This window comes from Carassius auratus, unplaced genomic scaffold (assembly GCF_003368295.1).
Source record: "Carassius auratus strain Wakin unplaced genomic scaffold, ASM336829v1 scaf_tig00215781, whole genome shotgun sequence".
Lineage (NCBI taxonomy): Eukaryota > Metazoa > Chordata > Actinopteri > Cypriniformes > Cyprinidae > Carassius > Carassius auratus.
The window spans coordinates 1-23635 of NW_020528242.1; the positions used below are offsets into that span (position 1 = coordinate 1).

General features: G+C 38.7%; 1 pseudogene; it reads right to left on the reverse strand.

Annotated features, from left to right (window-relative positions):
- Positions 1-1551: 1551 nt before the first annotated feature.
- LOC113095738 (WD repeat-containing and planar cell polarity effector protein fritz homolog) overlaps positions 1552-23635 on the reverse strand; it is a 42770-nt pseudogene continuing 20686 nt past the window's right edge.

Genomic DNA, 23635 nt, shown 5'->3' on the forward strand with positions numbered 1-23635 from the left:
TGTAGGCCAGTGACTGGCTTGTGTCAAATCACATGGAAATAAATCAACAAAACTGACCTGAAAGTCCAATTTTCATTAGCACATAAAATTATTTTTTGATTAATTCATGAATCAGTGTATAATGTAATTAATTTGATTAAATTTATTATATTGGCTTAAGAGACTACATGGACAACATTGCTAAACTGTCAGTTAATGATCGTCCAGAAGCAGCTACAGCAGATCAATAACCTTAAAGCTGTTTCACACTTTGAGCTTTGTTTTTATTATGAGAATGGCCCTATAATGTGTGAATATTAAGTCACTTTTGAATTTCTGGCGTGTGCATGTATCCTTAGAGTCACGGTTGGCTGCCAGTGTGAGACATTTGCTTCAGGCTCTCCAAATGTAAACAAGACACCTTGTCTTTTTAATGCACAGCACAATGCTGAACCCTACCGCACTCATTCCCCATTTATTGATCCCCCACAATGTCCTACAGAATTTCCTCAAAATATTACTCTATTCCAGAATAATCCCTGCACACAAACACAGTATCAGCAGCTGAAAGAAGCCATTGACCCGAAAACATACACAGAGTTGACAGAAAAGAAAAAGAGAGAGAAGGGTATGATATATTATATATATTAACTCAGGCAATGACTTATAAATGCAACATTTTAAGTATTAAGAGCAGTAAAATGCCCCCAAACACACTATCTTGCCCATCTGTTCCTTTCACATTCGTACTCTTAAGCACTTCCTTCCAAGGCTAAGGTCTGCTTGGGGTGAGAGAGCAGGGAAATCATCAAGGACATAATTAAGAGGCTTATGGGCAGACAGGGTGGGAAACCACACACCCTCAAGTTTTCACCCCCTCATTAGAAGCTAAACACCTCCCTTGTCTCATCCGTACACCTGTTAGCCGAACCACTTCTGTCCGTCCCTTACCCCCCTCTTGCTTTTTTCTTTCTACTGCCTTCTTTCATTTGAATGGATGCCCATCCTGCTGGTCGTGGAAAATGTATGTTGAAGATCACTGATGAACAGCAAGTAGGACAACCTCAACAGGTCAGCAGGAACAGAATATCAGAGCTGATGTCGATGCACTTTAAACCAGTCCTATTCAGCCAATTAACAACGTGAATGAATCAAACTCTCTCTGTATCTGCACACAGAGCTCCAAAAACCATTAAAATAGTCAAATGTAATCACATAAGGGATTAAAAATTATGAAACCTAATGACATTTTTTAATTTCCCAGTGGTGCCACCATCAGGGTCACATGCCTATTACATCATTTTATGAAAGACTGAATGAAATTAACAGTGCACTCGGAGCAAGAGTAAATTCTTCTGTGAAATGCCAAATGCAATGACTCTAGATGGAAAAGATGGACAATCAAGTCATTTTTCTCTGTCTAAATAATTGTACCCATCACAGCTTATTAAATTTGTCCACAAATTCTAAGACGAAGGGAATGTGGATGGAAAAACCTGTTTGAAGTCAATATAATTTTTCTAAAAGATTCCATGAAAACAGTTTATGATCATTTTGCACTTATAAATGTAATCACATGCCAGTAGGAGATTTGGAGCATTTTATTGTAACTAACATTATGTGAATGATTCTCTCACCTGGTGCCAATGTTTGTGCCTCTGCGTCTATTTCATTAGCCTTCTTCTTGGCTACAGCGGCTAACACCACCTCACCCTTATCTGCTGCCACGTAATGGAGGTCCTTTGAAGGTAAACCAGAACAGCAGAGCAATCTAAAATTAATCTCAGCTCACATGACAGTACTTCACTTTTTTCCCTTTTTCATTTTTTGCACTCTGCTCGAAGAGAGAGAAGGTGCAAAGAGAGGCTGCGTGAGCAAGAGAGAGAGAATAGATTAAATAACCTGTCTGAAGTTTCAGAAGGGGAAAAAACATAAAAGTATCAAAATCTTTCACAAAAAAAAAAAAAATCAGTCTTGCTCATTTGTTCAGTCGCCTTTATGATGTCCTCCCTCCTTTTCTCTTTTGTCCCTGAACTCTGACTGGATGCAATCATACTGGTTTCAAAAAGCACAAAGATGTGAGGAAAAGCTTATGTCATCTTTTAAAAAGCAGGAATGATGCTCTTCATGTCAGAATAGAGTTTAAACTATTATCATTACGAGCAGGTGGGTGTGTGTGTGACACACACACATTCACACACTCTTGCTCTTTCTCTCTCTTAAATATGAGCCCTCTCATCCCAGAGAATAGACTATAATATATCTATTATAGGGCCCCGTGCAGTCAGGAGACCTCCATTAACCCACAAACATGTTTTAAAATGTCACATTATTAGTCCCACAAAAATGGATGCCGGATTGAGACTTACAACAAAGATAAAGCACATCCGACTGCTCAGAGAACATCTATGTATATATATTATCTATGTTTACAGTGCTTGTAAAAAAGTAGTACAAAACTTTCACCATCCTTATTTATCAGTTGAGAAGATCCTCAGATGTTCAGACATGGAGGAAGAACTTATTATAATGTAATTGACAGACTACATTTGTCCATCAAGGAGGGGCCCATTCATGGGTAAATTAAAGTGAAAGTTGCAAGAGGAGCTCAGTGCTGACTCCGAACTAATAAGATCCTCTCTTTCTGTCTGTTTAAAGGGTAAACCCATCCTTCCGCTTCAGGGACATCAGTCAGAGCTGCAGCGAGATGCAGGGAGGGTGAATGCAGCACAGTCAGACCTGCAGAGCACTAATGCCTGTATTGTCAACCAGCCTCTGCAATTCTGATCAACTGAGGGAAAGGGGATAAGAGTGACTTACAAACATCAAACAGGACTTGATTTAGCTCTTCACAGGCTCAAAGATGAGAGCCAATAACATCACGATTCAAACAATGATTCTTCTTTTTTTTTAAAACAATCACAGGCCGTCAGACCTTAAAAGACGTCTAAATTAACATTTATCTATCTTTATCTTTACAAAATACAGAATCACTTAATAATGATGGAATAATATTTTTACCTCTTTGAAAAATACAAAATTAAACCAGTTTTATTCCCAAACAAAGTTTATCTTCCAATCAATTAAAAATTACAAATGCTGCTCATTCCATGTTTTTTAGAATACCACTCTGTTGTGAATATGTATATTTAACTTCCTGCCCAGTTTGGATGGGACATAACTAAAAATTGATTCCTGATTTACTGAGTCAACTGCAAACTTACATCTCTAAATGATTCGGTGCATCTGATTCAAATGACTAACTCTCGTGGAATTTGAGACGGTTTCATGAATCTTTTTAAATGATTCATTAAAAAGAATCAGTTCTTAAGAGCGGTTGTGTATTTTAAGAATATCTACATTTCTGTAAGCACAGGTTTAAGAGCAAAAATCTGATGCAACAATGGAGATAGAGAGAGCTTTCTAAGGGCATCAAGTTTTCGGTAAAGGCTGAGAATCAAAAGGGAAAACGAAAGGGAGCCAAAAACACTGGATATTTGCATTGCATCTGAACACCTCGGTTTCAGTTTAGCAGAAAATAATGCTTTCTGAGCCAGATCAAAAAGAGAGGAAGGCCAAGAAACAGAGAGACAGATGGAAAAAAAAAGCCAGTGAATCCAGACGTCTAAGAGGGATGACAATAATTCTGTACATAAATCAGATATTATACCTCTTATTCACCACAGCTTACACAGGACACAGGATCTGGTCTAATCTTATTTGTTTAAGAGCTTTAAGAGCTCAGATGTGGATAAACGTCCTTTTAGTGTTATTTTTGACTTGAGAGGCATATGGAGACAGGATAAACAGCTGGTCCAGCAATGATGCTTGATATTCGCTCGACGTCAGAAAAGAGTTTCAAATTAACATGGACCAGTGGAGCAGAGCAAGAGAGAGAACCGTTACATGCACAATTGCGCATTTACACTCACACACGTGCAAAGACAATTCTGGAGGATCCCACATGAGTGTTTGAGGAAGCTGTATCAGATGCGTGAGAGGGTTCATTATCCATCTCAACACAGAAACCAGCCAATATCAGCTCAGCCCCCTCTGTTACAAAACAGAGCCCCCTCCGTTTCCAGCAAACAGACGCACATGAACACACCCCATTAACCAGCAAAGCATAGGATCACAATTATGATCGAATTAATTAATCGGAAGATCAAAAAAAAAGTCAGCAAAATACAGCTAAACGAATTAGCGCAGACACTATCAGGGTTCACATCAGAGGATAATTACAAGTATAGAACGTTACAATTATGCAAAACACTCCAGCGAACGAGTGGAGGGGCAACCCTGCCCTCCCTCTCCCTTCTTTTCTACCCCTTTGGGTGACTCCAACCCCTCCAATTTCTTCCAACACCAAAGTGCGTCACTTCACAAAAGACTTCTTACAAAAGAAAAGCAAGATAAATTCTTTCAGTGCTCTATTGTTGGTTCGGAGACAATGGAGACTCGAGCCTGGCTCATACTGGGGGCTCTTACGTGGGGCTCCATCCGTTTTGTTTCAGCTGACCTTTGTGACATGGAGGGGACCGGATCAGATGGAGCAAGGACCCCCGCTCGTTTTCTGCCTTTCTCTTGCTTTCTTTCTCCCTCTCTCCTTGTGGGTGTTTTAATTTAACTTCTGTGGCTAATTAGCCAAGAGCCAAAACCGTGGGGTGAAACGCCACTGCCTTTAGCTCCCTCTCTCTGTTCCTCTGCCTTTAGCTCGCTCTCTGTCTGCTCTTTGTTGATTCACAAGGACTGATATTCATGGGCCATTCATAATTTGCTCTCTCATCCTTCCTATTTCTCGTTTTCCCAGTGCATGTCCCAATAATAACAGATCCTAGTTTCCTTTGCTCTCCCCTCTACTTCCCTCCCTCCCTCTCTTCTCTGCCCTTTCAGGCTTGTGTGGCTCGAGCTCCACCTTTTCAATTGGGGCCCTCAGCAGCAGCACTTAGTGGGGAATGAATTGGAACGAGAGCGATCGGCATGAAAGAAGGAGGGAGAGAGAGGAACTGCATGAAAAAGAGAGAACGGGAGAGACAGCGGCCAGTGTGAACGTTAATAGGGAAGGTGTCACTCGGGCATGAAGAGAGGAGGCCTAGAAAAGGGGTCACACACACAGGACCATTTAAAGGAGTGAGAAAGGAGAGAGAGAGAAAAGATAGTGTACCAGCCACGAGAGCTGTGAAAGACAGACACCCTCGCTCTTTTTCTTCTGTGCCCCCTCCCTCTTTCTCTTAGCAACTGTTGCTCTCTGGCGTCTCAGGGATTCTTGTTATGGAAGGAGAGAGGGGACGTGACAAGACCAGGGGCCTCAAACCCCGAGCTGCACCTGCCCAGAGCCTCTCAATCCAAAATAGAGCCAACTCAAAGCTCTCTGCATGCGCCCATAACCCACCCATAACTAAACTAGAATCATAGACAATGGCAACACATTTTAGAGCTCATTTTAGTAATTTAAAAAAGAAATAATTTATATCACAGTCACAATATTAAATTAATTAGTCTTTTTAATAATAATAATAAAAGATTAACGTGTATGCAAATACATCAAGTTGTGACTATGGTAACTTATAAAGACTTCATTCGATTAATTAAATTATTTAAAACGTGCTTTTTGGCTGCAGTTTTGAACATTTTCAAAATGTCATGAACTCCTGGGGTTTCTAAAGGGGAACTGGGGAGGGTTTGTGAGTTGATAATAATGTAATAACTAAAATAAATCACTTCAAAACAAAACCACTTAAAATAAAACACTCACTAAAAAGATAATTATTGATAAATGTATTCACCTGTATTTCATGTGACCATTAACTGACAACAGAGAACTGTGAAACATGTGAAAGTGTTATGTCATTGAAATATTAACTAGATTGAGAGATTCATTGTATTGTTTTGTTGCCATTGTTTGTGCATGTTTCAAAATGCATGCTCACCATAAATAGATCTCTCACACCCATATCTACAGCCAGCAAGAAGGCTTTTTCAAACCGCTGGTGTCTGGAAGAGATAAGGCAGATGTATTGCACAGCCATTTCTAAACACCTGACTGATGGCTGATTTTTATTTAACTATTGTTTTCAATTAAAGAGGACTCAATCACATGCAGGAGGTGGTGAATACTGTGTTTGTAGTGTGTCAGGAGTGTACCTGAGCAGGTGATGGAAGAATCAACGGGTGAATCTACTGATGGGGTCTCTGTACTCCAGTATGACAGTGATTCAGAGGGGTCTGCAGGGGGCATAAAATATCCCCAATGCCACTTACAACTGACCTGCAATCAACAAGATCTAATAAGTACATGCAGTGGCCCCAAACTGTTTTCATTGTTTTAGATACAAAATATTAAACAATGTGTAATCTCAAAACAAACTATGAATGATCACAATGTACTTAATAATTAACTGTCAAAGTACTTTTGACTTGAATTCTGAACCACATACGGTATATGGTCTTTTATTATTATTATTATTATTATTATTAGTGAAAAATGGAATTTTTAAAGTGTGTATGCTGCTCAAAGTTCACTCAAAATTGTATTTAAGACAATGTCACTTGGATTTGATAATTTGTTGATATTTTTAAAGTGGTTTAAATTCTTATTGGAGCCACTGTGTGTACATTTTCAATGAATAAAAACATTGTTTTATTTTGCTCCATGGTCTTATTAATCATTGCTCGTAGCACTAGAGCACTTAACAGGATTTAAATACTGATATTTAAAATGTTAAAGACCTTGCACTTTGCCCGACATTAATTAAGTTTAGGTTTAGTCTCCGTTCAGAAATCAAAGCCTGCAGGTCTGGAGTCTTTACCTTCAGTTTGCTGCTCCAGTGGTTTTCTCAGCAGGTGATCTGTGATGGAGACGAGTGACCTGTAACATTCTGCTCCCATCATGGCCCAGTCCATATTACCCAGAAATCCCAGTGCTGCATCCACCTCGTCACAGTGCAAACGGTGCTGTACCATATCAGCTGGGCCTAGCTGAGCGCCAATGAACACACCTGCACACAGAAAATACAGTACATATGTTGTTAAGTGGCTTCATGATTATGAAGTGACACATATGACGTATATGACGACTGACGCAAACTTGGAAGAAACTAATACTGCTAGAAAGTCCAAAGGTTGCAGTATTTCCATCAAATACCAGCCCTTAAGCTCTGACACATTCAATTTCTCAGTCCCTATCCTTTACTGTCCAATACATTTCACATCCTCTTTTTGTCACATTATAAACAAAAAGGGAAACAGTAATAATTAAAATATATAAACTTTTCACAATTACATAGAACACAGAAAAAGAGAAAGAGGCTGTGGAAGCTTTGGATCGTATGAGGTGGGAGATCTTTAGAAGTGACGCTCTGTAAGATTGCCATTGACATTTGGATCGATCTTCAGTCTGTGCTCTGTCCCTGTAGCACTGTTGAGAGGTGTGTGTGTGTGTGTGCGTGTGTGTGTGTGTGTGTGGTGTACTGAACTGTGACACACAGCAAATGCAGTTGATTCTGGTTTAACTCACTTGGTGTGGATACTGTTGACAGTTAGTTTAGAGAATTACCTTTAAGAGAATTGGCGGATGCCATATACAACAGAGAATCAATCAGAGAGGGAGGAGCATCTGAATGGACATTGAGCTAACGAATGTACCTTCTGCTGTTTACAAAGCTTCTCAAACATGCATTTATGATATAGATTGACTGATATAGATTTTTTAACAGCCGATACTAATACAGCGGTCTAGGGAGCAAGGTGTTAAATGGCAGATATCATGCCACTATATGATAAATAAGGTAAATGAAAAGGACAATAAACACACATTTTAGAAAATTATGATATACTTTGACATCAATTATCATTCAAGAGTTTGTCTTTTTTGAAAAATCTCTTTTTCTCAACAAGGCTGCATTCATTTGATCAAAAATACAGTATTATTGTGGAAGTTTTTTTTATTATTATTGTAATTTTTTTCAAATGTACTTTATTCCTGAGGTGGCAAAGTGGAATTTTCAGCAGCCATTAATTCAGTCTTCAGTGTCACATGATCCTTTAGAAATCACTCTAAAATAACAATGTACTCAATCCAAACTTATGAATGGTAGTGTATGGTATTACATAATAATTACATTTATGTACCATGGTATTTACATACTACAAAGTACAAATAGAACTTTGTCATCACTATAAATTTATACAATGTGTTAATTCGAAAGTTGTTCAATTCTGGTGACTAAAATGACATCAAAATAATGTTATCGATTCATAAATTTTTTTAACTTCCCTGGCTCAAATTGTTTATTAAATTTTTTTTTTTTTTTTAAGAAAGATAAACCTATATAGTGATGAAAGCCAATTTGAAATGTCTTTAATGTATATTTACTGAATAATCAACTATAATTTTCACTGGATTCAGAGCCAAATTACAGAGGGGGTAAAAATGACTCCAGAAAGATGGCAGCATCATTGTTATTTTAGCACAGAGATTGGTATTTTATGTCTATTAGTAAAATATGTTGACTTGTGTGCCAATAGTAACCATTCAAATAAAAATAAAAAAGTAAGATCCTTTATGATTCAGAAATAAAATCTGTATGATTATAGGCCCTGCATGGTAGATTTTGTTACCGTTTATATTTTAGCAGCTTTAAGGTTAAGCTTCAGGTTAGAGCTGATTTTACAGTAAGTTTCAGATTTCATAGTGTGTCAAGAGCATTTCATATATTTAACCCATAAAACATCCTTTTGCATTTCACAAACACACTCATTCTTCTGTATCCACTGCATTTTATTTCTAACTCTTATCTGTCTGTTCTCTTGCTAACTTCCTGTGAACGTTAGCGTCTGTGATCACAATGAGCAGTAATCACCTGAGGCAGTTGACACCCGTAAAGACGCCTTTAATAATGTAACAGAGCTTAATCCAGCCATACTGGATCTGCTTCTGAACGGCACACTAAACGCAGCTATGCTCACTTCTCAACAGGAGATCATTAGCACAGCCACAAAAACCACACGCACCATAATGTTATTGACAAACATTACACAAACAGAGAAATATGTTGCCTATCAATAAAACAACCCCTCGGGAGCCTCTATATTCATGATTCCTGATGTCTTACACATGAAGGAACATGCACATAACAGCAAAATAAAGCAAATGATCTATGTTTGTTATCTCTTTTTGTTGCTAAACCAATTTGAAATCTCTTCTTGGACAGAAATCATCTGCTGCGGATGTTGGGAGCAGAACGAGGCACCATTTTGCGGCAAATGAAATGACAGCCACCATTTTTTTATGAATTTGGAAAGGAGGTTAGGTTTCAGTACAAACTGAAAAGAAATGGTTTCATTTTCTCCCTGGGCCTGTGAAAAAAATGAAACACATGACACGGAGGATGAGAAGTTGCAGGATAACAGTTTTTTGTAGTCAGTTTTTTGTTTTTTTTACACATATATGACATTTAAAAAAAATAAATACATACAAAATTGAATTGTTACCATTTTTTAAATAAGCAAATAAATAAGCAACACCAAAAATTCATATATTTAACTGTTCAGTCCAGTAAAAAAGCTTTAAAGAAAAGTTAGGTGACCTTAATTTATAAGAAGTCATAAAATACATGAATTGTTGATTGTGATAAAAATAAAAGAAAAATAATTTTTGACACCAATGGAGTAAAAAAATAACTGGAGAATAAAACTGAATTGGATTATAAAATTTCACTGTTACTTAAAATATAAAATAAAATACAAAATTAATTGTTACCATTTTTTTAATTAAAAAATAAAGTACAAAATGTAACTATTTTGACCAGTTAGGTGTAGTGTTGAGGTTGTGATACAACACTTTTTGACTCTAATTTAAGTTGTCTTTCTTGTTCTTAATTGTGGTAAGTGGTATAAAAAGACCCAACTAATTTATTTATTTGAAATATTAATATAGACATAATTCGGCACAGCCAAAACAAACGGTGTGATGCAACCAAAGGGCTCCAAACTGCAATGCTGTGCAATTTCCTCTCCTTTAAATTAATCGTGTTTCCCCCTCACTCTCTTTTTTTTTTTTACTTTCTCAGAGTGTGCCGTGCAGCTGTCCCCCGTATCCACTCCGTACAGCAGCTCTCCTGTGCCGAGCGCGTGCCCAGATGAGATAACTCAGGGAGGAGAGGAATAAAAGAAGGGAGGGTAAGGGAAAGAAAAAGAAAGAGCTGCTTCCTTGGAAAGACTGGAGGTCTGCCAACTCTTTCATCCTCTGCGTGTCCGATTCACTCACTTCATCATGTAGCAGTTCTAGAGATATAAGTCAATAAATATGGGCGCGTGAGCAAGACAAGCCAAACGAACACGTTCACAAACAAATAAATAGGCAAACGGGCAAACAAGCGCTGCTCAGTAGCTGCTCCGAATTATCAGTCGGAAAGGATGTGCGTTTGCTTTCTTCATCAAAACCTTGGCACACGATCAGAGCAGAGGGAACTGCTGTCGCTCTCTCTCTCTCTCTCCCTCCCTTGCATTCAACCTCTCTCTCTCTCATATAAAACTCTTTCTCTTGCAGACACTCTCCATTTAAAACTTCGCTGGGAGTCACATTCACTTCCAAAGTCAAAATTAAACTCTAGGCATGGGCAGGTTTTGATTGGCAAACTTTATCTGGTGACCTGAGGGACTGTAAGCCACTGTAAATGATTTATCGGAGAAATGCATCCCAGAATGCACCTGGAGGTGGCAGCCCAAGGGTGGGTTTTGAATGACCTCAGAAGACTTGGCCCCTGCCTCTGCCATTCCCTCAAATGTCTGTGTGCTTCTACAGTTCTACAATATATATAACACCACGCACTCTCTCGGTTAAACAAGCTCTAATCTGATTGGCTGGTCTTATGCGTGCGTGTCCTTTACAGGTTAGTGGGTTGCTACACTGATTATTTTTGGAAAGACTAATCAATAGATTTCCCAAAGTGTGCAACGATTCTGACATGAAATCTTCATAATGTGAAATCTTTTTTTTTATGGGCACTTAGTTTCCTTGCAACTGGAAAGTAGAGGGGAATCAGGTCATTGGTCAGATTCAAACATGTCACTCATCTGAGCACCACAGCTCAATGTGTTAAAGAATGTGCACAGACCACTACACCATGGCTATGACTTCTTATAAAAAGTTCTTAAGAAAAGTAATGTATTTTCTTAGTAGAAAATAAACTACAGTATATCCAATAACAGAAATGTGTAATATGTTCTCTTATGTCTGTCAAGTAATCGGTTTTTAATTTAGAACAAATTCAGATTATAAATAGACACAAATATTATTTAATAACATTTAAATCAAATATTTATTTCATATACATTACGATTCAAAAGTTTTGGGTTGGTAAGAATTTTTTATGTTTTTGAAAGAAGTCTCTCTTATGTTCCAGGTTGCATTTATTTGATTAAAAATCAAATCAGAAAAAATTATATAATGATATTGTGAAATACTATTTCAACTTAAAAAAAATGTTTTTCATGTTTTAACATGTAATTTATTCCTGTGATGGCAAAGTTAAACTTTTAGTATCCATTACTTTAGGGTCACATGATCCTTCAGAAATCATTCTAATATGCTGATTTAGTGCTCAAGAAATTATTGTCATTTGAAAATATTTGCGCTTCTAAATATTTTTGTGGAATCATTTTCTTCAGGATTCTTTGATAGATAGTAAGTTCAAAAGAATGTTATTTATTTGAAATAGAAAAATGTGGAAACATATTTCTTTGTTCTATTTACTGCATCCTTGCAATATAAACAAAAGTCAAAAAAAACACTTACTGACCCCAAACTTTTGAATGATGTGTGTATGTTGTGTAAATTCTCTGTGCAAGAGAGTTTTACATTTGTGTTTTTTGTCCCCAGGCTATATAAATACAATCATAAATACAATCAAGGAACTTTAGCTCTATACTTCAGATGCTCTGCTCTGATTTCAGTCAAGTAGATTACACAAAAGTCCCACTGACCTAGTCTTAGCCTCTGTGCAGCAAGCGGCCCTCCATGAAACCAAAGCAGCAGTACGTCATTTGCCTCAAGACACTCATTTCCATGGGATATCGGACAGTAGGCCCACTGGATCTCCTCTAGCCCCTCAGAGGTTTTTATGTGATGAGAGAGCTGCAGGCTGGGGCCTATATAGTCAGGAGGTGGTTCTTCACTCACTAGCTGCAGAGGGAGAAGTGAGAGCCCCGTATCAAAGCACTGGAGCTCACCTTGACTTCTGCCCACCATCAGCAGAGCTCCTGAAGGATGCCATGCCAGTACCACTAGAACCATGGAGCAGAAGGCCAACTGGGAGTGGCCTGTTTGTGGATCAAAAAGAACCACAGAGCAGTCCTGAAGCCCCAAGAGAACCCAGCGCTCCAGTGAGTCGTGACAACAGGTTATGGGTTTGGATGTCAGGAGTAAAGGAGAGCCGGACAGACGTTGGAGACGTCCATGAGCACATTCATACACTGTTTTGGATTTCAGGAATCTGGGCCTCCTTGCACAGCTCAGATGTGGAGTATTTGGCCTCTTGGTCCAGTTCCAGGGTCGGGACATGGTAGGGTTGGGTCAGACTGAATCCTGCAGTCTATAGGGTTCCCGTCAGTTCGGATAGAGCTCAAAACCTACGCAGAGAGAAACAGGGACGCAAAATTGTATTTATTTTATTTTATTTTTCAGAAAAAGTATGTGAACCCTTGCATCTACCAGTTCAATCTAATCCAAAATTGGTTGTGCATGCCCAATTCACAATTACAGGAACTATTTGGTGAAAGTTATTTCAGATGAAATGAAGGGTTCACATAGGTTTTCCCTCGTAATACATCGTAAACAAAATGTTCATATGTTTTGTTTAGTTCATATACTTGCTTCAGTTAAAATTTTAGTTAGGGGGGGGGGATGAAATGCTCGTTTTCACTCAATATCCTGTTAATCTTGAGTACCTATAGAGTAGTACTGCATCCTTCATAACTCCAAAAAGTCTTTAGTTTTATTATATTCATAAGAGAAAGATAGTCTGTACTGATTTTTCCCGGAAAAACACGACCGGCTGGAGGCGTGACGTGTGGGCGGAGCTAAAGAATCACGAGCGCCAGTAGGCTTTTGCGTTGAGAGCGTTTGGAAGCTGTGACATTACCGTGAGGGAAAAAAACCATCATCCAAAACAAACCATGGCTAACATTCAGATTCAGCCATTTATTTATTATCCAGAATCAGATCCCGAGGCTGAAACTGAACGAGAGCAGCAGCAGCAATGACTCGCTCCGAGCGGGGCTCGAACCCGGGTCTCCGATGGGAGGGGACGCACTAACAAGGAGGCAGAGATATTTGAAGCAGTTTTACTCACCGCCTGTGGTTCCAACACACGATCGTGACCCTTTTTCGTTGGGACCGCATTATCCTTAAGAAATAAACGATGTTCAAATCCGGCGTCAAACTGGGCCTTGTTTGTAAAACAAGCATCTTCGAAATGCAGGGAACAAACAAAAACACTTGCACAAATCTGTTGATGCTCTGTAAAAATAAACTCCATCCACTGGTCCCTTAATGCTGTTTCTCTTTTGGTAATCTGTGCAGGGTTGTCTTGCCCCGGCAACCAAAAACACACTCCTTTTGTGACATTTCGCGACGCTCTCGCTCTGATCAGTGAATGCCTGTTGTGCTCTCAGTGCTCTGCTATACGGGAGCGCGCGCTCTTCCGGCAGAAGTTCCCTCAGGACCCATATAAGGAAATTCCGCTCCATCTAACGTCACACAGAGCCATACTCGAAAAAAACTTTCCGAAACTTGTGACAAACCGGAAGGAGTATTTTTGGAACAGAACTACTCCTTCAAACGTACAACTTAATTTTTGAAACTTTGTCCATGTTTAGCATGGGAATCCAACTCTTTAACAGTGTAAAAAACTCAGTATGCATGAAATAGCATTTCACCCCCCCTTAATATACTTGTTCCTGAAACCGTCAAATATTTATTTTAATATAAACGTTATGTGTTGAAGCATGTGTGCTGAGACATTTTTAAACTATTATTGAAAAAGATTATAAATACAAAATAAATAAAAAACTTTGTCCACCACAGCTCAATGCATTAAAGCATGCACTCTGCTATGCCACAAGTCTTAGAAAAATGTGTAGCTAAATTAAATTCTCAAATTATATACACAAGTATACAAAATATATATTAGAGATAACCCACTGCGAGGTAAAAGAGAACCAGAGAAAGACACAGGCGGTCTTGAAGAACCACAGGTAAACCAAAAGTTTCAAACATTTTGAACAAGTAAATATTCAGCATAGGCTCTGCCATCGCTGAGACTGTAGAAATAACAGGCTCAACACATATGTTGATCAAATTTGTTTGGAGATTTAACCTCAAAATGTGCACACAAACCGCTTAAGAAGTGTCCTATCAGACGGCAGCATGCAGGAAGTTTGGGTTTACCTGTAGTAAGTGTGTTTCTGGTGCAGATGGTGCGGTGAGAGAGAGACTGAGAGCGATGGGCTGGCACAGAACCGTGGCGTGTGCGCCAGCGTAGGAGACTGAGTTAAGCGGGCTTGCTGATGGTTTCTGTGAAAGCAGGGATGAGGTTTTTTTTTGTCTTTTTTTTTTTTTAGCTGTAATCCCCCCTGGGCCGACTCCCGCTGCACCCCAGGGGGTGAGAGGGGTTTAGTGAGAGGGCGGGAGAGAAGTTGCTGACAGCACAGAGGGGAGATCCGGAACAGTGCCAGATCTCCACAGAGCCAGGCCCCGCTGAGACACACCTGCCCCAGCCACAGAGGCCCCCATTCTTGGCCTGTCCACAGCTGGGCCCGGGCTCAGAACCAACACCCCACTGACCACGCTAGCAAAAGACCAACGCCCCAACTGCTTTGGCTAATACTACGATAATGTTGACCCCACTAGCACTAAGCTAGTAAAAAACTAGCTAGGTTGAACACCTTTTCAGGCCATTTTAAGTTGGTCAGCTTGTAGCTCAGGACAAAATTTGTGACCTCTCAAGGCTAATGCTTTGCTAATTCCATGCTAGGTAGTGCTACAGATACTATTCTGGCTAATAATACACACATTTAAATGTCTTGAATGACATTGTGCTTTGTTGTGCGTGTAAAATCACGGACCAAAGGTGCGATCAGGAACTACAGAGAAATTCCACAATCCTTACACTGCTTTATTGGTTTTAGTAGCAATAGATAGCCATAGAGAGGAAGCGCTAAGCTCTTTGCCACGGTAACACTAAACAAAAACAAAAAGGTGAAGAAATAGAGGAGAGCCGGTTGAGAGGCAGTATGTTGACCTCAGCACTAGGGGAAATTTTGAGGGTCTTTCTCCCACCCACCACAAAGATTTTAACATCTTCACAGAGTGATCCTTCTTAAGACCTTCATTCACACACACACACACACACACACCGCAAATCCCACAGCTGCCACTGAAACATTTACAGATTCAATTTCACAAAGACAAATGGCATCTTCGTAAGTTAGGGAGGTTTTTTATTGGGCGGGGGGTAAGGGAGAGCTAGAAAAAGAGGGAGAGCGAGAGAGAGAGAGAGAGAGAGAGAGAGAGAGAGAGAGAGAGAGAGAGAGAGAACAGTGGTAAGTGAGTCTCTGTTAGTTATTGGTTTCAGTCACTGGTCAAAACTATTCTTTTCTTTTCTTCTCTTCTCCGGACTTTCTTTTGCAGCTTGAAAGATAAACCCAAAGAGGTCCAGCTGAGCAGCAGGCCTTGTTCACAGCAGTAGAGCTCTTTGAGCCAATTTTCCAGCTCAGAGAGCAAACAGTGAGAGAGAGTAAGAGAGAGGGAGAGAGGGGGACAGTGAGAGAGGGAGATGATGATGAAGGCAATCTATGAAAGTTCTTGCTGCTGAGTCTCTGCTCTTCTGGTGTGTGTAAATGTGTGTGTGTGTGTGTCTGCACTACTCAGATGCTTGTCAGGCCTCTGTGGCATGAAATCAACACAGAAGCATTCGCTCTACTGCACCTGCACCTGCCCAAGAATTTAACCCGAGAAATCACATTCCACTTGGACCTTTTCTCGTCACATATAACATGGTCAGGAATCATAACAGCAGCCATGCGCAGAAAAATGACAGAGATTGAAACCATTCCACATGAGGCTTCTAAAATCGAATCAACACTGACAGAGAGACGCTTGATAAGGAATACATTGGGGGGGGGGGAAGAGGAGAATAAATACAGTAGAAGCATAAATAATGCAGTCAAAAAAGGTGGCTGTGTCAATTTTTCATCAGCTTGGATCATAAGTGAAGACAGATATAACGTATCAAAATATTTCTATTTCAAATAAATGCTTTTTTTTTACTTTCTATTCATCAATGAATCTTCAAAAATTAAGCAGCACAACATTTAGTTTGCCCAAGAACCATTTGTGACATTTACTCAAGGAATTCTTTAAAAAAAGTGGTCGTCCCTGAAAGTCACTCACTCCACGTTCAGTGTGTGATGTCTGGAGTACTTTTCACACAGGCCTAAAAACTCTGAAACTATTTCTGCTCTCGCTCTACATTGAGTGAAAAGGACAATATGTGTTAGGTTCAAGACACAAGAAATGTGAGAAAATTTGTGTACAAAGTACAGATGCCTGGTAAATATGCAGATCAAACGAATGAAAAGAGAAGTGTTTTGAGAGAGATAACAGGATATTCAGCAACAACTCATGAGTACGAAAAACATAACCACCCCAATATGCAAAACAACTATCAAAAAAAAAAGAAAAGAAAAAAGAGAGAGATGTCAAATGCTTGCTGAAAACATAACACCTCAACATGCAAAATAAGTGTATGAATAAAAAATTATTTTTATTAAAATCATAAAATTCCAGGAACTGGGGAATTGATTAAAAATGTTAAACGTTTGCATAAATAAGAGTGTGTATGAGTGTTTTTCCCCGTGTGTCTCTTGGCAGTGCTTATCTGAGAGGGGTAAGAATTAAGACCACATAGGGAAAGAAAGCGTACTTTTTAAATGCTGAAGACTAAGCAGAAAATGGGTTTAGCATGCAGATAGCAAACTTAACAAAGGGAACATATATATGAGGCAGAATTGATTGAAGTGTGTGTCTGTGCGCCGAGCGAACCGTTTGATTCACCGCTCGGGTCTTACATAAACTGCTAGCTTGATTTCACACTATGGATCTGAAAATGACAACAAACACTTTAATTAGAAACGATGAAGGCAAGAGACACTTTAATGTTTTTTTTAACCGTAGAAAAATGAGAGAGAGAGAGAGAGAGAGAGAGAGAGACAAAGAGAGAGAGAATAAATAGGTGAAGGCCCAGGATAAATCCAGGGTTCATTTCTAACCAGAGCAATCCAGTGTCGTTCCATGCTGCCCGCTTTTATTTTTTTACTTAGCAATTTTCTCCCCCTTGTTTGTTTTCATTTGGTGCATTTATGATTGGAAAGGCAGCTCTGTTTACCCGTCTCTCTCATCCACTGCTCTGCGAGTGGAGATTTTGCATATGCTTAAAACCAGAGTCTAACGTTGGGAGCTTAAGCATTGCTTGCTGATTTTTGAATCACAGCCATCCAACATTAAACAGTGATGAGAGGCACTGGAATGTACAGTAGAGATGGAGAAATGGACAGACCATATATATAATATGGATACATCCAGAAACTTTAGGCAGGTGCTCGATCAAATAAAGCATTTTCACTAAAAGTAAATAAAAATCGTCACACTAGCACTGTTGCTCCCAAAGATCAGTCATCAGTCTAAATTTTTTTACAGTACTTTTACTGTACTGTACTTTACAGTACATGTTTTATTTTGTTTCACTGCATGGGGCTGCGATGTTCAGATCACACAACCAATTGAATAGTTAAAAATAATGAAAATTGATTACTGAGTAAACTAAAAATAATAATAATAATAATTAAATATATATGTATATGTGAACATATGTGACCCTGAACACAAAACCAGTCTTAAGTAGCTGGGCTATATTTTCAGCAATAGCCAAAAAATCATTGTATGTGTCAAAATTATCGTCATTAGGATATTAAGTACAGATCATGCTCCATGAAGATATTTTGTAAATTTCCTACCGTAAATATAACAAAAATAAATTTTTGATTAGTAATATGCATCGCTAAGAATTCATTTGGGCAACTTCAAAGGCGATTTTCTCAGTATTTGGATTTTTTTGCACCCTCAGATTCCAGGTTTTCAAACAGTTGTATCTCGGCCAATTATTATCCAATCCTAATAAACCATAAATCATTGAAAAGCTTAGATTTATAAATTTAAATTTCTAAAAATGTACACTTAAAACTGGTTATGTGGCCCAGGGTCACACTGCTACTGCTAGAATATAAAGTGTGACATATAAAATGAGTGGTACCTTTAAAGAAAAAAATGCAGTTCTATTTTATATGCAAAAAATAGCTAAACTCAAGGAAACTTTTTTTTTATTTATAGTTTTTTTGCACCTCTGCAGACCTGCCAACCTTGGATTTTTTTGGGGTACCATGGGTGTTGGAGTGGGGGTAAACAGTTTACAGTTTTACTTTTTACAGTTTTTTTTATTGTTTACCGTAACTGTTTAGTTAATTTTTGCTATTTATAAATTTTTTATGCTATTTAAAAAAAAAACTTCAGTACACTTTAATTAAAACTACAGTACACTTCTGTATAAGGCTGGGCAATACGAGCAAAAATGTATATCTCTATATTTTTTGCATAGTTTAGGGTGACAAATCGTACCAGCGTACTTTGAGGTCAAAATGTGTAGCAGGTACGCAAAAAGCATACAGGTTGGCAGGTCTGCCTCTGCATAGCTGTCAGAGCAGAACACATACTACAATGAAAGAGTGTCAGCTACACAGGAAGGGGGTGAAAGGTCAAAGGCTGGCTGTTCACCTAAGGAAAAAGTTCAAGTGGACAGTCTGCAAGTTACAGCTGCTCACTGAGAAACACAATGGTGATTGGTAAAGCATGACAAAAGAAAAAAAGAAAGGTAAAATGGGACAAAAAGACTGGGGCGAAAAAGGGATTCACAATCCTTCCGAAACCTTGAGCAGCAGAGCATTGGGAAGGTATTATTAAAAGTATTTATATTATTTAGGAGGTCACACCCTGGTTCTTATCTGACCTTCACATTTGTCAAGAATCCTGCTCTCACCTCATTCAATTTCATCACCCAAAAAATATTAGTTCAGACAGAGATAAAAGAACAACCCTGATGGAATGTCAGTGTCTGCTTACCGTAAGCCCTGGTTTATCTGAGCAGGCGAGCAGCACTAGGTTGGCCCTGTCCACTGCACTAGGGACGGGAGACCAAGGCCTAACCTCCTCGTTACAGAGGGGCCACCAGCACATGACCACATCCTGCGTCCGGTTCAGCCCCACACGGCGCTCCACGCACCATTCTCCACCAGGTAATCCACCAACGAAACCTGTGGAAGAACAGCAACCGTAAAGGAATCAGACCACAAAACATCTATAAAACATGACCCCAACTCTTGCATGCTGCTTTATTAATGTGCCCTGAATGGCTCTGGGTAACAAGGCATTGTTATTTTTTGTTGGGTTTTATTAAATTCATTTGAAACAGCCACATTTGTTCTGCTTCCAGTGTGGCAGGACTGAACCAGAATTTGATTCTGCAGGAAAATACTATGGAAGAAAAATAAAAATGTAATTGCTCTATAATTGCTCAATCAATAACTCAGAATCTAAGATACATCAGCAATTTGCAGCCTAGATAATTCCCAAAACCACCCAAAAATACAGGTTTCTAATAAAGCGCAGGCCAGTGTTTTGCTGCCGACTATGTCTGACTACCAAATTTTATTAAAATGAGCCACACCTGATTGAGACACACCTGCCGTTTGGCTGATGCACAAACATCTTTAGTCACTGAGGACTGTCTAGCCTAAACACAGACATAATAATTGAGGCATTCAAAACTAGTTCCTTTAAAGGGGCGTTAAATCCACTATCTCTTTATGGGACTGCAATAATAGTTCAGTAAGGAGCGGTATTTTCTCTTACACCACCACTGTCTCATACCTTCGCATTAAATTCTATCTCAAATCTGCAGAGACTCATCATGTGCTATTTCAGCAGTTCCGGGCTGAGGTTTTAAAGCAGATTTTTTTTCCAGGCCCTTAATGCAGCCCATAGTATGAATAAATGGCATGAAAATACGATATGGCTCTTATAGAGTCAGTGCCTATTCATGCAACATAATAGCAGTCATTTCCATATACTTCATTCTGAAAAGCCTTATCAAGAAAGCAAACACGGAGTCTCTCTTTATGTCAACAACTCTATCTGCACACAATAATGAGGAATAGAAATGTACCACAGTCTGTCCATGACAACAAAAACTGTTCATCATTTAACCTTGACCTTCACAGACTGCACCTGTACAGACTAATCACGTATGTTAAGTATCATCAAGCATGAAAATGATTTCTATAAGATTAATAAATAAACAAAAAACAAAGTAAACCAGTACAGACTGTGAGAAAATTAATCTCTCTCTGTCTCTTTCTGCCCTCCCCCAAAACTTGATTCCCCATCTCGCATGTGCTTGCTGGTCAGCAATAATCAGCCCCTCTTTCTGGAGGATTAGGCTCAAAGCTTAGTCCAGTGGAGCAGTCAGTGGATGGGGCCGGCCCGGCTGGGATGGGGGGTGTGTGGTGGGCTGGGGTGGTGTCGGGAGGGAGGGCAGGGTTTGGGCGAGGGTGGGTGGGGGGGTCTATGGTCCCCCTTATCAGAGCCATGCTGCTGGAGCCAGCCACACCGCAGGAGAGATTGCTTTCATACTCAGGCTGCCGTCGCAACAAAGCGCTCCAGTAATGCGATAATGTCCGGGTGCGGAGGGTGTTAAGAGCCTGATGTATTTATGTATTGTGTTTAGTCCATAATCAGACTCATCCAAATTGTGATCTCCGCACACTTGGTCTCCGGCCCATTAAAACGAGGTTAATGCTTTCAAAAAGAAAACGAATAAAGATTTTTTTTCCTCTTAAATTCCGTTATGAATGTTTTTTTTATACAAGTTGATTTGGAAAGCCATTGAATGAATGGGATGGAGAATAGAGAATGGAGTGATCACCTTCGTTTCCTCTGAAGAGAGGGAGATTTATTTAACCTCACCCTCCAACCCCCACACCACTGCTCTGCTAGCGACAGACTGCATAGCTGTGACCAATTTTACAGAGCAGTAATAATGGTCACATCTTACAATATAGATAGTACATCTTCTGTTCCTCTGGCTCAAACAGTAGAGCATGGTGCAAGCAACGCCAAGGTCATGGGTATGATTGCCAGGAAATCCAAGAACTAATGAAATATACAGTATACTCTACCTTCTAAAAGTTAAAAATAAAATAAAATAACATTAACATTGAGATATATTACTACAGATTAAAATAACGTTTTTCTATTTTAAAATATTTTATTGAAAATATAATTTATTTCTGTGATTGTGACTGTGAATCATTCAGATCCTCTCATTTAATTTTATGTTAAAACTTATGCACTTTAGAATTATTTGATAAGCAGAAAGTTTAACATTGTAGCAATGTCTTAACAATGTTGATTTAATGCATCCTTGCTGAATAAAAGCATTAATTTATTTAAAAATATATATATATAACATTATCATTAAAATGTTTTAATATAATACAATATAAAATAACACACACACACACACACACACACAAACACACACACACACACACACACACATACATATATATATATATATATATATATATATATATATATATATATATAGTTTTTTTTTTTAGATAAAATATCTGACGATGCAATAAATGCACATGTACAATTTTTCACTTTCAGATTTCATTTATCTCAAAATAGAAAATTACTTAGGCTCCTTCTGTTCAGGTTCTAGCAATATCTTTGATTTGGGAAACCAGTGTGTAATACCCACACTGAAAAACTGCTTTGTGTAGTCAATGCTTCTCAAATTTTTTTTTTTTTTTTATGCATAACAATTAGAATTGTACAGCAATTACACAATGATATCCAACTATCTGCCCTTTTTAAATAAAAAACCTTCAAATTTTTGCAGGTTTCTGTAATTAAGAAAAAAATAGAGAAAGAGGGAAGAACATTTATCAGGCATATACAGATGTACTGTCATAAAGCATGTAATGTCTCTATAAAGACAGGAGTGCTGTGTGTTTGGACCTGATGTTCCCCACAGGTGTGCATTAGAGAGGAGCTCCAGTAATCAGAGTGTTACCTGTCCCAGTGGTAAAAGAAAGCAAGTAAAGCCAGGCAATTATTAGAGCTAAAAGCCCTGTGGAAAGAGCCAGACCAGCCTCATTAAAGCTTTTTAATTGAAAGCAGTAGAGGCTGTGCTGCCTTTCCTCCTAAAATGTGCTAATGCGTGTGCATTGAAGAGCTTGCGCATGTATATCTTTGGGCGAGTGTTCAATAGATGTGTGTGTAAAAGGTATGGGCATGTATGTGTGTGTGTGTGTGTGTGCATTACCTTAATCTCCGCAGCATGTGTCGTACTAGCTCAGGTGAGCTCAGGTTCTTCCTGTTCAGGTAAACCTGACACAACTGACTCCTCTCCATCAGTGTGAATAGCAGGAAGCGATCGCCGATCACCGCTGAAAATCACAGATAAAGGTTAAAGGTCAAAACTCTTATGACCTTGTGAGACTACAGCTTCACTCAAATGCTAACTTACTCTGGGCAGATCAGCTTTTTGCTTAAGTAGAAAAGCTTTTTGCTTAATTTTTGCATAATTCTTTCAAACAATGATGTCCCCAAATGCCCCCAACAATTTACTGGAACAAATTTGTAGCAAAAGTCAAAGTAACATCCCTCAAAACGTGTGTATTTCATGGTGGGTACTTTCCTTTGACTTGTACTGTTTTAACACATACCTAATGACATATTTATGGTCCAAAGCTCTTTTATCTAACCTTCGTGGTTACCTACATAGCCTACCAAATCAACTGTTGGATAGTTCAAATAATGCTGTGATTTCAGGATTTTCTATCCTTGTGAGGACATTTGGTCCCCACAATGTAGGTAAAGTCTGACCCACACAGAAATACACAAAACAAATCATTTCCATTACTGTTTGAGTCAGGGCAGGAGTTTAAGAGACTAATAAGGAGTCACAGAAGAGAAAGAGAGACTGTAAAGCCTGTAGGGTATGCAGCTTTCATGTTGAACAGACATTTGCAGTGAAACTGTTGACAAGCTCTCCACACTGTGATTAGCAATTAACCTTCCCTTCCTAAAAAATTAATCTGTTTATGAAACCAATTAAATGGCAGAAAAATTAACACAAGCCATTCAGAGAAGCAGGTTTCGTTGAGGATGATTTTCAGGGCTGGAATTTCCAACCTTAACAGCAATTAGAGACGGAATATCGGTTCTTCTGCAGTAATTATGAATCATCTCACATTCAAGCATAAAAGGGAGCTCATTTAAAAGGAAAAGCGTGTTAAATGCAGTAATTTTACCATCATTTTTAAGTTTTACTTCACCAAGTCTACAATTACAAAAGAAAACATGCACATTTGCATAAGATCTTGAACAAAAGTCAAACTTAAAATGCTGATGTACTGTGCATTAGGAAATGGCATATATTTTTTAAAATTGAAAGAATAATTTGTGCCTAAA